The sequence below is a fragment of the Strigops habroptila genome, chromosome 6, assembly GCF_004027225.2.
Source record: "Strigops habroptila isolate Jane chromosome 6, bStrHab1.2.pri, whole genome shotgun sequence".
NCBI classification, from domain to species: Eukaryota; Metazoa; Chordata; class Aves; order Psittaciformes; family Psittacidae; genus Strigops; species Strigops habroptila.
The window spans coordinates 61,017,627-61,032,943 of NC_044282.2; the positions used below are offsets into that span (position 1 = coordinate 61,017,627).

The 15,317-nt window shown below is 40.9% G+C and overlaps 1 protein-coding gene across 2 annotated transcripts in view; it reads left to right on the plus strand.

Moving 5' to 3' along the window:
• KIF13B (kinesin family member 13B) overlaps nt 1–15,317 on the plus strand; it is a 136,848-nt gene that overhangs the window by 21,921 nt on the left and 99,610 nt on the right. The gene's annotated exons all lie outside the window — the stretch shown is intronic.

Sequence of the window (15,317 nt, forward strand, 5' to 3'; positions counted from 1 at the left end):
AGTGTTGCATTCAGTACTCGGGGGGTATGTGAAATAAAATAACATTTTAATTAGTGTTTTAAAGTTCACAGCAGCTTTGATATGCATATGCCATCTTACAAAAATGCAAAGCCCAATTGTCTGATCAGCGCTTCTTTGAGGAGAGAAACAATCAGGTTAAGCAGTGATTTTTTGCTAAATAAGTGTAGAGGAAGAGGGCTGCACTTTCAAGATACCCAGGGAGAGGAAGGATGGATGTCTGGTAAGGTCAGTGGCTGCACTGGGGGATTGAGGTTTTGCCTCAGCTCTACTGTACGCTTCTTATCTGACTGTAGGACACTCACTTCACATTCTTTTCTTCCATTTCTAGCCTCTAAAATAACTTAGCATTTTTCCCAATTTTTTCTGTTTGATATCTAGTGCAAGAAGGGTTTTGTTGTATGGGGAGGGTGGGTTTTCTTATTGTTTGGGGAGAGTGGGTTTTGGTTTGGTTTTGCTGTTGTCTTGGGGGTTTTTGGGTTTGGGGTTTTTTTGGTCTTTTTTTTGAAAACAGGAAGCTTCTTGTGCTGGTGTATAATTAATTAGGTCACGTAGCTCAGTGGGACCACAAGTTAGGGCCTCTATGTTGTGGTAGTGACGTAAAGAAACCCTACATCTTAATGTGTATTGTCAGAGGTTCTCCGGCTTGTCCACTTACTTTCATTTTTAGCCTTTTGGAAAGCACAGTATACTATTTTCTTTCTCCTCAGGGTTTGTAGGTTTCTGCCAGCATTTTGTTCTGTTCTTCAGCAGTTACAGCTCTTCTGTGCTGATCAGATAAATGAAATGAAGAAACAGGATATCCACCCAGCTTTTATCTGAGTAGCCCTTCCATGATGAGCACTTCCAGCTCCCTGAATTGTTTTAAGCATTATTTGCATATGCTTATGATCTGAATTTTATTTGTACTTGGTAACAAATGTAATTATCAAAATGTTACCTTATATGAATAACTCTGATCAGAAGTGACATTATCGATTGCTTTGTTTTTCTGTCCAGTCTTCTCTCTACTCTTCTGAACTCTTTGACTGGTATTTGTCACCAGCTAGCCTTCATCTGATAGCCTACATAGTTCTGGTTTCTTCCTGAAAATGCAGCCAGAGATAATGACTTAGCAGAGAGTCCTGTTTTTTTAGGAAGGAAATTAACTCTACCCCAGCTGAAACCAGGAGACAGAGTTTGCAGCAGTGGTACCATGTGAAGGGAAATTGCAGTGTGCTGAGCAGAAAAATAAATACTTCAGGGGTGTGAAGGAAGAAAAAAGAAGGCAAATAGCATATGCAAATCTTGTGGCAGAGAAGAAATAGGGATGGTTCTGGGAGGAAGCAATTATCTGGTTGCTTTACTCAACTGCTGAAACCACATATGTCCCAGCTGAGACATAGAAGCATCTCTACCGCCTACAAGCTATCTTAGTACCTGTACTGCCCACAACAGCAAACAAATTACACAGTAACTTCATGCTAAAAGCTTACATCCTTGCTTCACTCCAGCCTGTGCAACTGTTCTCTGCAAAGTTTTCACACATAGTAATTACCTCTTCCTGTCACCACTAAGATATCTTTCTTTGCTGCTGCTAGAGTTTAATTGAACTGCAGGGAGAGCACTGACAGGTCTTTTACAGCATACCCAAGACATGAATTATGCTGGATTAGTAGAACCATGGCAGGTTCGCACTGTAATATGGGAGTACGAGTGATACGCTTCTGGAAGCTAAATAATAACTGTAGCACTTTGACACAGGTTTGGAAGTAGGCATAGACTAGTCCTCCATGACCCAATCTCTGGTGACAGTAAACAGTCTCATGGTTATGTAGTGAGGTGTTTTACTTGTCAAGGTGACACAAGGTGAAACTGATAGAGCTCACTAGAATCACGTGACTTGTATCCTGGTACGGCTTCTTGTGAAACCGTGTTAGCCTTCTGTACTAAGAATATTGTATACTTTGTAATCAAACATTTCCTCACACCTTTATTTTTCTTGTCTGTTCTTCTAGTCCATGTTCAGGTTTCTTGGGTGATACTTTCCCAGCTAAGCTCGTGTCACTAACTCCCTTCCAGAGGACACTGCTGATATTCTGTGCACTCTACACAGGGTGTTTTGCTGAGCAGGGATGTCAGCTGCCTGCCTCCAGGCTGGAGATTGGAGAGGCAGTGGGGTTCCAGAATATTTTAGACTTGGTGTAGTAGTGATAGCAGGCTTATTCATGGCCGTCTTAAACATAGTAATGTATGTGTAGAGTCACAGGCTGTTTGAGGCTGGAAAGGTCATCAGGTCCAACCCTCCTGCTCAAGCAGCATCTCCTATTACTGGTTGCCCAGGAATATGTCCAGGTGATTTTCTTAATATCTTCAAGGATAATTCATATAGCTCTGTACCTTAATAAAATCATGAATTGTTTGTATACTGTTGAAGAGTGACCTTATTCAGAGTGGTGGAATTTGGAAAACACCTACCTTAGTTGGCTGTGCTAACAGCTGACAGTCCTCAATATAAATACTAGCTGTCACTGTATAATTGTATCTATAATTAATATGTTTGAAAGTGAGAGACAGGTTCATTTTCAAGGCAGTAGTGGTGTCAGCGGTTATTTGTAAGTTAATTTGTGAGGGGTTATTGGCAAGATAGAAGTCTTTACCTTTTGGTAAATCATATTTAGCAGAACATCCCTCCAGAAAGTTAAAAAAAAAAAAAAAAAGAAAAAAAAATATAAAATCACAGTTATCAAATGTTCATCTTGAATAATTCTTTTCTAAATTAAAACACAGTTGGTACCTCATGCTGGAACAGGACCCAAAGCAACTCCAATGCAAGCTGAATGTTTTTGTCTCCGTGCTGAGTGTTTCTTCTGTTTTAGCTGTTGGCTACTTTGGCTTCTGTATAAACAAGTTTTGAAGGATGTCAAAGGTTTCAGCCTTCCTAAGCATTGGAGGTAGGACATTGATCATTACATGTTTTAATCGTGTATCATATGACCAATGCCTTCTGTGGCAATGATCTGTGACAGCATCGTGAAACTTCTGTTTTCTAAATAGAGGTTGGGCAAGACTGAGTATTCCGGGTATCATGTGAGGTAACCTGATGTTCAGAAAAGGTTGAGATTTCATATGGCGAGTAGGTCAAGCTGTGTTTTTTCCTCTGTCAGTAAGAGTGGATGTATCTTCAATTTCTGAAGAGCAAAATCAAACTTCCTGTTTCTTTGATGTATCAATTCTTGAATTCAGTTAACTGTCCCACAAAACCTAAATCATCTTCTGTAGCACTCAATGAAAATAACATGTAGTCTATTCTAGTAAAAATCACTAGCTGGGAAATGGTTAGTACAGATACCTTGAATTCTGCTAATGAGCTTCCTTGAAATGTTTGCATTTGTAATGATGATATCACTGGTGGTACTGTCTGGGTTTGGGGATTAATGACAGGCACCCAAGTTTGCTTTTCATATGGCTATCTCATCTGCAAACCCTTACTGCCCTGTAGTCTTCTCACTTGTGATTTTGCCCTTGCCAGTGTGTGTCTGGCGTAATTCCCATGGTCCTTTTTCCTAAATAATCACAGATTTTCTTAACTTATTGGATTTTTTTTTTTCCTTCAGTCATTTGGGGAAGATCTTGCCTGACTTTTGGGGATCTTCACATTAATGATTACAGCCTTTAGCAAAATTTGCCAGAAACGCTCCAGGTTACCATGAACTTTGAAATACTTAACATTTTTCTTTGCATTCTGAACATTAACTGCTGCTTGGATCCTTGAACCTTGGCAATGACAGATGTTGGAAATGTGGTTTTTAAGTGATAAAATCACTCAGCTGGATACTGCATTAGTAACAAATGAATCACCCCATGTAACAGATCGAAACAGCTCCTTTGTATGAACAACCAATTCAGAGACGACTTTATACTGAATTTTACATTTCCTAATGTATACTGGTATTTACTGCATCCTAATAAAAAGGCAGTCTGCCACATAGCAGTTGCATCTGATAGCATTCAGAGACATAAATGCTTATGGTGTGTGTTGGATGGATACTTGGAAAGTGAAGTCCATATCTCCAAAAGCTTATACTACAAAAAAAAACTATAAAGAAAAGTGTTGGGAAGGAGAAGCTATAATTTGAATATGTTCAGTTTGACACAGCAGGTTATGTAGAAAGAAGACTGGTGCTCAGGAGCTCATGGGTCCTATTTGCGTCTGTGCTTTATCGTTGCTGCAAATTTTGGCAGTTAAAATTCTGAAAACTTCCTTGGCACTAACAAGTTTTAAAACTGTTGCCAAGTTGCATAAAAGTCATTAATCCTTGTTTATTGTCAGGGTTGATGCTCAGAATGAGCTTGATTATTTAGGGAAAAGTATTGAAAAAATCCACCCTTGCAGAAAAATGAGGTTAATTTTTATCACAAAAGAAACTAACTTGACAACTTAGTCTATCCTCGCCTCTCTAGGCCAACTAGAAACTAATTACAATGTAATCGTGGCTTTTTTCCTGCTGTTGTCCCCATCCATATGTAGTGGTTTATAAAATGTTATAGTGGCAATAGATGGCAATAACATAAATACCTTTGCTGTTTTGCAAATAGTTATGATTGGTATTACAGTTGAAGTTTTAGAGCAAGCTTTTAGTCTGTTCATTTGCAGAGGACTATAATGAAATACAACAAGTTTATATTCAGACTTGAAAATTATTGATGTTAACTCTAAAAGGAGGAAGAATCTTACATTGAAATAGTTACTCAAGGTACTTTTAAATCCTATTTTAAAATTCAGATCCTTTTAGAATACAGTAACAAAGGCAGAATGTAAAATGAGTAATAACAATCGTAGTACAGTATGTGATTTTTGTTCTTCCTTAAAAGGAGATCTGTATTTTATTATTTGATTTCCAAGTCACTGCAGCATATTCTTATGTGAATCTCTTGCTGCTGATGCTTCATAGGGAATCTTTTTCATTGCTAAACCAACTGAATATATTCAAATTAAATTATAGCTCCTCCTATAAGGCTCCTTTGTAGCCTTTTTCTATTACTTAATGCTAAATATTGTAAGAAAAGCATCATGCTGGCAGGGCGTCTGAGGTTTGGAGGAGGGAGGATTTCCTCCTCTTTAAGGTATTTGAGTGGGAAGAGACCCCTTGAAAATCCACTTTAGAGGGACCTTGTACTCTTGCCATGGTGTTGTCTTTGACCAGGAAGATCATGGTGACCGAGACATGCTCTCAACAGAAAGCAAACTTGTCAAAATAGACAAATTATCTCTCGCTGCATGCTCTGTAGAGATAGAGGGCCTGTGGTTGTCATGAAGGACGAAGAAAAATCCGTTGTCAGTGTTTTCTGTACTTGCAAGCCAGAGACTTGTTTTGGAGGTGCCTCTTTTTCTTGTCCCAGTTTTCTTCTTTGCCTGTCATCGAGGTGCCATGATGGGCAAAAATGGCTTGATCAGAGTAGTGTATCTATTTCTTGGAGTTAGGTCTGTGCATGAATCCGAGTTATTTGGACTTGCGAAGGCTTGGGAATTGGCAGATAGGGCACCAGATGGTACTGATTTTTTTTTTTTATACCCCTTATATTTTGCATCACTGATTTCATACTGGCAGAATTAATTTTTGGTGGGCCTAAACCAGTGGTGGGTGTGTATAATGATGTAGACACACTGCAGGTGTCGATAATGAACAATTTACAAATTTTGAAGTGTTTTGGGGAGCACAATTTTCTTTCCTGCTGAAACAATGTTCTTGTCTTGTAGATCAGTTTGCTGCAAAGGAACCTGCATTAGATACATTACTAATTTTATGGGTTGCAGTCAGTTGTGGAATTCTGTAGGGCACTTGTAACACAACGCTGATGTCTGTGTTTGGGAGGCTTGTGCATTGTCTAAACTTTGCAAAAGCAAATGGTCTCCTAAGGTCTTCATACTGATGCTGGGCAGGATGTTTGATGAAGGATGGAAGGAATGGAGAGAAGGCCCTTGCTAGGCTTTGTCTAACCCAGCATGTCAGCAGTGCTCTGACACCTTGGTTTTGTCCATCCCTGTGGTTCTCAGATGTATTCCACGCCCCAGAACCATTGCTGGGTGAGGCTGTACCCCTACACCCCTCCAAACCCCTGGTGTCACCCACTGTCTGCAACCACTATCCCACGCTGCATCCTCCAAACATGACAGGCATAAGCTTCTGCCATCCATACTTTTGCCACTGAATGCATGTTTCTCTACTCTGGACATTGGAGCATGCTGCCCAGTGAAGCTGTGTCTGCCCCATCCATGGAAGTGTTCAAGGCCAGGCTGGACAGCGTTTTGAGCAACCTGGTCTAGTGGAAGGTGTCCCTGCCTGAGTCAGGGGGGTTGGAACTAGATGATCTTTAAGGTCCCTTCCAACCCAAACCACTCTATGATACACTTCTGAGTCAAGTCACCTTCTTTATTTTTGTCCTGTGTTGAGTCTAAGTAGCAATTTTCCACCCAGGGACTGCTGGGTGCAGGGTACTTCTTAAAGTTCTGGAAGGACAACCCCAAACTTGAGCACTTCTTAGCAAGCATCAGAAAACAGCATAACCCATCATCTTGGGTGAATCTCCCTTTTGGAGGGCACAGTTGCTCTGGCCTGATGTACCTGCCTTATGTGACCACAGCTGCTATTAATAAGTTAGTAGTTTCAAAGTATTGCACAGCTATGAGTTACCTCACCAAAAACTTGGAATGTTTAAGGGAATGAGTGGGGAGAAATGAGTACGTGACAGTTCTGCCTGCTGGCTGACATTTCTCCCTGAAGCTATAAAGTAGCTGCAAGCCTTGGAGCTTTATTTTAACCCCCTGGGAGGTTTACCGTGCCATTTAAAAGTTGAAACAATGCAGCCATGGAGAACTTCAAAGTGACTTTGCTTCCACAGCAGTGAGATCCAGGCAGAGCAGGTTCCTTCCTGTAAACACTTGCTTTTCATAGATCAAATTCCTTGTATTTTTAAAAGCACCTTTGTTAAGAATCACCTACTAATGCTGTGTCCAGGAGTTTGACAGTGTGTATGATTCTCCTGGTTTGTGCCGTGGAGAAACTAAACTAATCTTTTGACATTCTTACAAAGTTGGATAGGTTGGATTGGATTGTTTTTATGCTCAGTGGAGACCTTATATCAGTCTTCCAATACCTAAGGGGGAACTACAAGAAATGTGGAGAAGGACTTACGACAAGGGCATGTACTGACAGGACAAGGGGGAAGGCTTTAAACTGACAGAGGGGAGACTTAGATGAGATCTTCGGAAGAAGCTGTTCCCTGTGAGGGTGGTGAGGCCCTGGCACAGGTTGCCCAGGGAAGCTGTGGCTGCCCCATCCCTGGCAGTGTTCAAGGCCAGGCTGGACGGGGCTTGGAACAACCTGGTCTAGTGGAAGGTGTCCCTGCCTGTGGCAGGGGGTTGGAACTGGGTGAGCTTTAAGGTCCCTCCCAACCCATTCTATGATTTTTTTTTTTAATGTCTCTATGTTTTAGAACTTCTTATTCTAGGTCTTGCACACAGAACCAACAATGTATATAATATGTTTATCTCATGAATCACTGCTTCAGAAAGGTTTATTCTGTTTTATCAGTTCTTAATCAGCAGTGGTTGAGGATCTGATGCAGATGAAAATCTTATTTTTGATCATCGAAGACTGCTTATCGCAGTGAAAGGTTTACTGCTGGTAACTCCTGTGGTGTCAGCAACCAAGTGATGCTAGTTTAACAGTGCTCACTTAAACTACAAATCCTGCAAACTGAAAGGTAAATAGGGAGCAACTGAGTTATTCGAAATTACAAGGATATTTTCTCGCAGTGTAAGTGTTTAATTATTCTCTATTCTACCTTATCCCACTTGTTTGCTGATATTGACTGCTGGCACTCAAGACTGTTTTGATACCATGAAGATTTTGTCTGAGGATGATTGCTGCTCTCATTTGGGGCTCCCTATTTAAGTGGAGCTTTAGTGTTGCAGTTTCCTTGGCAGAAAATGTGAAATGCATGTTGATAGACTAACGCCGTCTATTTAGCTAAAACAAAAAAAAAGCCTAGAAAGAATCTTGATTTCTACCCTTTGTTATATGAAGGTTAAGGGGTTTTGGTTTCTATTGCAGTACTCATTCTGTAAAAGTGAGACCATTTTCTCTGTGTAGTCTTGCGTACTTGCTCTTTGCTATGGCATTTTCCATTCTGAGATTTTATTAGAATTATTAGGTATGTCTGGGGTTTGGCTTAAACCATGACACTGTAAAATATTTGTTCCTATGATATAAAACAGGTAGTCTTTGACATATAGTTTTAAGTCAGTAGTATGAAATTGCTTTAGCTGCTTATCCTTTCTTAATTCTTTTGATTTGCTTATTGATGTGGAGAGCTCACAGAAAGGCGTGGAAGTGACCGTATCATAAGACTGAGTATAAAATGAGGTATTTTGTGTGTAAGATACATGCTGCCAGCAGATATTTGTCTCATTACTGAACTTTGTTTTGCTCAAATACGTCTTCACACCATAAGCTTTAGAGATCGAAGGATCATAAATGTGAAGTTCTTCATGTGCTGGTGCTAACACATGACTTGTGCATGATAGGAAGTGCTGTCATCAGCTTGGAAACTTGCACTGTGAGAAGGGAAGGGTATCACAAAGACTAAGTGTATGAAAGCCTAAAACTAAAGAAATACAAATTAGGAGTTAGTGTACCATTTTTAACTGCAAAGGTTATGAACTATTGGAGCAAAGTATGACAGGTAGCAGTGGGCTCTTGTTTGCAAGAATAAGAATGTTATTCAGAAGGAGCTGTGATGGCCAAACACAAGTTGATGGGTGTAATTTTGTAGATGGTACTACAAGGTCAGGTTAACTGTCGAACCTTTCCAGCCTTAATGTCTCTGAATATATAGAGGACATGATGGTAAGACTTAAAGTATGGTGCATGGTATGGTGCATGGTCACAGTACAGATATAAAACGGTAATGACCAAGGCCAGGTAGGATGGGGCTTTAAGCAACCTGATCTAGTGGAAGATGTCCCTGCCTAAGGCAGGGGTTGGAACTAGATGATCTTTAAGGTCCCTTCCAACTCAAACCAGTCTGTGATGCTATGATTTGTCAAATTTATCAGTTTTAATATACTCCAAGTTGTTTGCAGTTGCATTTAAATAAGACTTTACATGGGCCATGTGACAATGTCTGATAACCTCCCTGAAGTCTCTGTTTATTCAATTCAAAAAGCTGGTTATGTTGGCATGAACAACTCTGTGAGCAAACCTCATTTAATTTGGTGGCTGAGAGGAGGGCTTCATGTGGGAAAAGGCAGGGCAATGCATTGCTATGAGGTCTTAAGTACAATCTCCCTCCCCTTGCCTTCTTTCTAAAGCCCTTAAATGCTGAACAAAATGAGTTGTGTTGTGAAATTCTCTTCCTTAGGTTGGCATGACAGGCAATAAAGCATGTAGTGGGGGGGGGGACGGACAAAGAAGGCTCTGAGCTCTGCCTCTGCTGCCAGCACAGGCAGCCTTGGATAAGTTACTGTTCCCCTTTATCATATCCGTACAGTGGGAACAATGCAAGAGGCTTTAAGAGACTCTGGATGCTTTTCTGTTATTTAAAAAGAAAACCTTCACATTTAAGTAATCTGGTTTTGAATCATCTGTGGATTTTGTTTATAGCACAGGTAGCAGAGTTAATGCCACTGAACCAGGTGACAAACACACTCACAAACCCCAACACTGCCTGATCTAAGGTTTATAAAATTTTAATGTAGGGGTTTTTTATATCATATTCGTATGCTGTGATAGTTCAATAGGCTGTGTTTAAGAACATAAAGCAAATAAGCTTGCTGGACTTGAAAGACTGCTTCATTGCATATTGCTCATTGATAAACACGATCTCTAGGCTTATTTGTTGAACTAAGCAGGGTTGTTTTTAATGAAGGTTTTCTTTGCATCAAGTACAGGAATCATTATAAGTGTACTTGTCCATAGTTTTCTTTCTAATGAACTATGAAGGGTTATATGTTGATGTTCCAAATGCTGGAGCACCTCTGCTATGAAGACAGGTTGAGAGAGCTGGGCTTGTTCAGCCTTAAGAAGAGAAGGCTTCAGGGAGACCTTAGAGCAGCTTCCAATGCCTAAATGGGCCGACAGGAAAGCTGGAGAGGGGCTTTTGACAGGACAAGGGGGAATGGCTTTAAACTGGCAGAGGGGAGACTTAAATGAGATCTTTGGAAGAAGTTGTTCCCTGTGAGGGTGCTGAGGCCCTGGCACAGGTTGCCCAGAGAAGCGGTGGCTGCCCCATCCCTGGCAGTGTTCAAGCCCAGGCTGGACACAGGGGCTTTGAGCAACCTGGTCTAGTGGAAGGTCTCCCTGCCCGTGGCAGGAGGGTTGGAACTAGATGGACTTTAAGGTCTCTTCCAACCCAAATCATTCTATGATACTAAATTATTTGAAAGGTTTTAGTATTGAATCTTCTAAGCACTCATAAGTCATTGGAAAAAATACATTTAGCAGTTGAACTTAAAAACCATTGCATTGGGGAAGAATAAATAGCTTGGGGAGGATACCAAGAGCTTTGATTTTTTTTCTGCTAATTTCTATTGGGTTTGCTCAGTGATTTTTAGGCAGGCTAAGTCAGTTGCCTGATTTCTGAAAGGAGCATTGGACTTGACACAAGCTAGGGCCTTTGAATGTCTTACAAAAGAGCTTGAGAGTTTTAAAATCTCTTTTGGAATCTGAACCCTACTTCAACCTGTATGACAGCTAAAAAAAGAAAATAATATTAAATATTCCTCAAGTTTATAATGTGGGGGATTGCAGCATTGGCAGCCTTTCAAGCAATCTCTTACAATACAGCTTTATGCCTGTAACATTTTTTCTCTTCCTTTCTTTTTGCAAGTCATGTTTTAAACAGATTTCTTTCCCTTTCAACTCTGGAAGGCAAATGTAATGTTTGAAACGCTGTGTTGTACTTGGAGAGGCTAGATTTTCCTCTTATTCTGCAGAACAATAAATGGAAACTTGCATGTTTGGAATTGCTTCCTCTGGGAGCATTCGGTCATTAAATTGCCGATGGGAAAATCAAAGTTCAAGGGGAAAAAATAGAGGTGTAAGGAGGGAGATAGAAGCAAGGGAGGGTCTTTTCAGGTGCTTGCTTTTAACACATAGCCAAACACAAACTGTGTTTTGAAGCCCTTCTGTGTGTGCCAAGTGTCTGTCTGAATTCTTTCCAGCTCTGACGCTTGACAGTTTCAAAAGCCTTTCTCCCTTTGCTATCTCAGTTCTACCCGAAACTGTACGGCACTATGTGCCTGGACAGCCTGATCAGCCAAGAAGGTGAAGCTGCATTCCTACGGCTGTTCCAGTCCTGCATAAATGCTGATTTATTATTGTCTGCGGGGGTAGAGGGAGAGAACTGTACCCTCGGCTCTTTGATTTATAATTGTACCACTTATACAAAGTGCTTTATTCCCTGGAGACTGATTTCCTGGTCACTGTAACCAGCACAATAGCAGCAGTGCATTTCTGTCTTCCTCTCAATTCAACACTACAATAACTAGAGCCACTGAAGATTGCCAGCAAGGATAAATACCCTCTCCTCATTCTACACGTGTTTCAGCAGCAATAACTCATGTTGGTAGTGCAAATACTGCAAATCAGGACAGCAGACTCCACTTTGCGCTGCTGGTAAGTAAGGCATGGTAAGAAGCTTAGAATCACAGAACGGTTTGGGTTGGAAGAGACCTTAAAGCTAGTTCCAACCACACTGCCATGGGCAGGGACACCTTCCACTAGATCAGGTTGCTCCAAGCTCCGTCCAGCCTGGTCTTGAACACTGCCAGGGATGGGGCAGCCACAGCTTCTCTGGGCACCCTGTGCCAGTGCCTCACCACCCTCACAGGGAAGAACTTCCTAATATCTGATCTAAAAATTGGGTGTGATGTCTTAACAGTGACGGTTAATCTTTAAACACCCTTTCTTCATCCTGTGCTTAATATAGCACCTTAAATTTCTTTTGTTTATTTATCTAGTTATGAAATCATAGATTACATGTTCCAAGACATGGACAATTCTAATATGCTAATAACTGTTGCTGCAATACCTGTAGAGAGGAGTTTTACCTCTGTGTCCCGTTTTTTGGAGCATCAAATGACCAAATTGAATATCCAGCATCTTTTCTGTGTTTGTGGTTATGCTTGGACAGACTTATTCAATCAGCTGCATGAATGAGCACTTGGGGATTTCATAAGCCAGAGTGGCTAAATTATGGTAATTAGGCATCTTGTCTATTATGTTATTCTGGCTGCAGAACAGTAATGAGGTTAAAGGAATACTGTCGGGTTGATGAAGGTACAAAATTGGCTTACCAAAAAGCTGTCGTTCTGCTCTGTGTGTCTAATGCTTTGATTTTTAGGGTGTTCTTTCTACATATGTTTAGTTTTGTGACATGTAGAAGCAGGCAGAATGGTGCAGGTGTGTGGTGTGGAAGCCACATGAGCTTATTACTTCTAGGAGTTTGCCTCTTTTAAATGCTGTAAAATAACTTGACAATCTCTAAAGTTTATTTTATACAGTGGGTCACCTGTAGTGGTTCTAGAAATGCATCCTCCTCCATTCTGCTGGGTATGGCATCTGCACATCTAATATGACAGGAAACTTAATGCAATAGAGAAATTGATAATGTTTTCAGGGTATTGCTGCTCGTGAATGCTGTTGTCTTCTATATGTGCTTTGCTAAATGTGTGCACAACTGTCATAAGACCAGTTTTCTGGTCTTACTGTGTTTACATGGCTTAGAATGCAATGCTCATAATTAGAGGTGCTTCGAAGAACCACCCCCAAACCAGCCAAACAACAACAAAACACCACAAGACAATCCCAACCAATCAACCAACCAAACCCCCAAACAAACAGAAACACCCCAAACAAACAAAAAGCCCAACCCAAAAACCCCAAAGAACCAGTTGAATAACACCAGAATTGGGTAAATTAGCTTGTTTGTTAAAATTGAGCCAGTGTTCAGAAGGAACTCCCAGCTGAGGACGAGCCAGTGTGCTGAAGCCTGATGTTTGAGGAGCTCACTCAGCTGGAACATGTGATCTGGTCTTTACATGAATATCCCTTAGCTTCTCTTTCCTCTTATGTATGTTGTCAGCTGTTATATTTAGTTCTTATGATGTCCATCAGCTTTTATTTGAAACTGTGAGGTTAATTTCACATTCATTAAGTGTTTTTTTTTAATCAAACTATTAAGTCTTTTCCCTTTGCAAAAAAATGCTGGGGAAGAGACTTCTTCTACCCACCACTTTCAGGGCTGTGTTTTGGGGAAAACAACTGTTAACAAGTTGTTTCTCTTGCAACACAGGCTTCATCCTAGAGCCGCTGATCTTGGGTGATCTCCCAGCCTGCCTGCAGATTGACGGCTTTTGCTTTCTTGCTTCCCATCAGCAGGAGGAGGAGGATAGCTTAGCACATCCAAAGGAGTTGTTCGAGTGCTTTTTTAGAACGGACTGTGGGAGGTGGGCATGGGTGTCGGGCACTGTCCCTAAAGGGTGCAGAAGAAGTAAAGTCTGCTGCCTGTAAATGTAAATTTGTTCCTTCAGGTCTCACAGGTCCTTTAGAAAATTAATATGGTTTTATCAAGTTGGGAGGAGGAGGAGGGAAGATTGAAAAGCATTTGTAGATGGTATAACAGCTAAATAACTTCTTTCTCACTACGGCATCAACTATTGCCACCATGGCTAGTGTGATATTACTGCCAGCAAGAGCAGGGAATCTGAAAAAGGAAAGTATATGCAATGCAGTTTAAAGTTATTTTACCATGGTGGCTGCATGTCTCCCAGATCTTAGCCTTGTGCTCCAGATGAGACAGACAATGTGGCAACTCTCAGAGAGAATTTTGGCTGTTGATTCTTTCCTCCCACCCTGTTCAGATGGAAGATACTAGTTCCATGTGTGGCACTTTGCTTGTGCTGCGTATTTTCAGTTTGTCTCTTTAAATATGTACTAGCTGGTGGTGTATAGCAAAGTTCTTTGTAAACCAATCAGGTTTGGGATTCCTTTTTTTCTTTCAGTTACTGCTTTTATGAATATGTGATGATTTATAGAGGTGGGCAAAGTGTGAGCTCTGTGGAACAGATAACCCTCAAATACACTGTAGACTATTTTTAACAAGACTATTAGTACATTTTTGTGCAATAACTGTTTTCTTCCTTTCAAATAGAGAGCCTTCCTTCCTGTTCCTGCTCCAAGCCCCCACCAAAACAGAGGTCAGACATTAAAGATAATGTCTTCTTAAGCAATTTGTATGTGTGGGGGTTTTGTTTTGTAAGGAAGTAACATGCCACTGAGTTGATACATCTGCACTGTTTGGGGGAGTTACAGTCAGGAAAATGTCTACATGGAAAAGAGCACAGTTGAGTTTAACTGATGTATGTGGTCTAACTGTAAAGCATTGCAGCTGCCACACATTTGAGTTTCTCTGCTTGCACCATGTAGTATGGAAGCTTGAATGTCATCCCTCTACTTCGCTAGGAAGGGATGTAATATTTTGGGTACAACCTGATAGTTTCTTATTACCCAATATTTTATATGGTAATGGTACAAATGGGAAGGAGACCAGCTGGCGCTCAAATTTCACATTGAGTTATGTTAGGTTGTTGGGTTTTTCAGTGTGACTGCAAATCTACTCTGTGACTTTGAGTAGATGATGCAGTAACCATGGAATCCAGGAGTGATGTTTTAGGAGTACATTTGATTAATGATTCTTGTTTTGTCATCCTACGTAAAGTGTGTTAAGCACTAGATGTATAGTCTTAAACTAACAAAAAATTTAGTATTTGGTTTTCAGCTTCTCAGGAAGGCCTGATGTCTTTTGGATTTAGAGAAACACAGTATGGGTGATACAAGGGAGTGGCTTCAAACTGTTTGAGAGTAAGTCAGTCCTCTTCATCTGTTAAAATTCCAATATCCTCCTGTTCCTCAAAATATATTATTCATAACTGCTTTTTGTAAATCATAGAATCACAGAACAGTTTGGGTTGGAAGGGACCTTAAAGATCACCTAGTTTCAACCCCTCCTGCCACAAGTAGGGACATCTTCCACTAGACCAGGTTGCTCCAAGCCCCTGTGTCCAACCTGGCCTTGAACACTGCCAGGCATGGGGCAGCCACAGCTTCTCTGGGCAACCTGTGCCAGGGCCTCACCACTCTCACAGGGAACAACTTCTTCCTAAGATCTCATCTAAATCTCCCCTCTGTCAGTTTAAAGCCATTCCCTCTTGTCCTGTCCCTCCAGACTTGTCAAAAGCCCCTCTCCAGCTTTCT